At 46.2% G+C, this 364-nt stretch overlaps 1 protein-coding gene across 1 annotated transcript in view; it reads left to right on the forward strand.

Moving 5' to 3' along the window:
• SCP2 (sterol carrier protein 2) overlaps window positions 1-364 on the forward strand; it is a 144,252-nt gene that overhangs the window by 39,753 nt on the left and 104,135 nt on the right. The window lies entirely within an intron of this gene.

Genomic DNA, 364 nt, shown 5'->3' on the forward strand with positions numbered 1-364 from the left:
TCTGTTTATTTTTGAGGAAAGAGCCTAGAAGTAGAATCGTAGGAATAGTGAATATGATCATTTTTAAGTTTCTTTTTTTTAAATTGAGACATGGTCTCCCTCTGTTGCCTAGGCTGGAGTGCAGTAGTGTGATCATGGCTCACAGCAGCCTTGACCTCCTGGGCTCAAGCAATCCTTCTACCTCAGCCTCCCAAGTAGCTGGGACCACAGACACACACTACCATGCCTCCCTAATTTTTGTATTTTTTGTAGAGACGGGGTTTTCCCACGTTGCCCAGGTTGGTCTTGAACTCCTGGGCTCAAGGAATGCTCCTGCCTTGGTCTCTCAAAGTGCTAGGATTACAGGAATGAGCCACTATGCCTG

This window comes from Mandrillus leucophaeus, unplaced genomic scaffold, assembly GCF_000951045.1.
Source record: "Mandrillus leucophaeus isolate KB7577 unplaced genomic scaffold, Mleu.le_1.0 Scaffold14, whole genome shotgun sequence".
Classification (NCBI taxonomy): Eukaryota; Metazoa; Chordata; class Mammalia; order Primates; family Cercopithecidae; genus Mandrillus; species Mandrillus leucophaeus.